Source organism: Protobothrops mucrosquamatus, unplaced genomic scaffold, assembly GCF_001527695.2.
Source record: "Protobothrops mucrosquamatus isolate PMUCROS unplaced genomic scaffold, P.Mucros_1.0 scaffold3352, whole genome shotgun sequence".
NCBI classification, from domain to species: Eukaryota; Metazoa; Chordata; class Lepidosauria; order Squamata; family Viperidae; genus Protobothrops; species Protobothrops mucrosquamatus.
In genome coordinates this window covers 74549-75053 of record NW_015389339.1, presented here as the reverse complement: position 1 = coordinate 75053, position 505 = coordinate 74549, and positions in this window count along the sequence as shown.

Here is a 505-nt window from a genome sequence, read left to right as displayed (position 1 = left end):
GCGTGTCAAGCCAGCATATGCACGTGGGTGTGAAATTTCTGTTTTTAAGTGTTCTTTTATCCATTCTGATTTGGATTGCTCCCCTTTAAGAAAAGCCAAAATTACAGCACAACCAATATGTTTGTCCCTTTGCCAGATTGGTAAACAAACTTTTCAAGAAATTAAGGATTCTTTGATTAGCAAATGACACAAGCCCCCTTCTGGAAGTTTTTAAGAAGAGATTGGATAGCCATTTGTCTGAAATGGTGTAGGGTTTCCTGCCTGAGCAGGGAGTTGGACTAGATGACCTCCAAGGTCCCTTCCAACATTATTATTATTATTATTATTATTATTATTATTATTATTATTATTATTATTATTATTATTATTATTATTATTATTGAATGTCTGTCTTTCTTTCACAAGGAATTTTTTTTCTTCTCTTGGGTTTCTCCTAGGGGTGTTTCAAGAGACCTGAAATCTGAGCAATTAAATGAAGCGTGATATAAAGCAGTTACGCAACCAC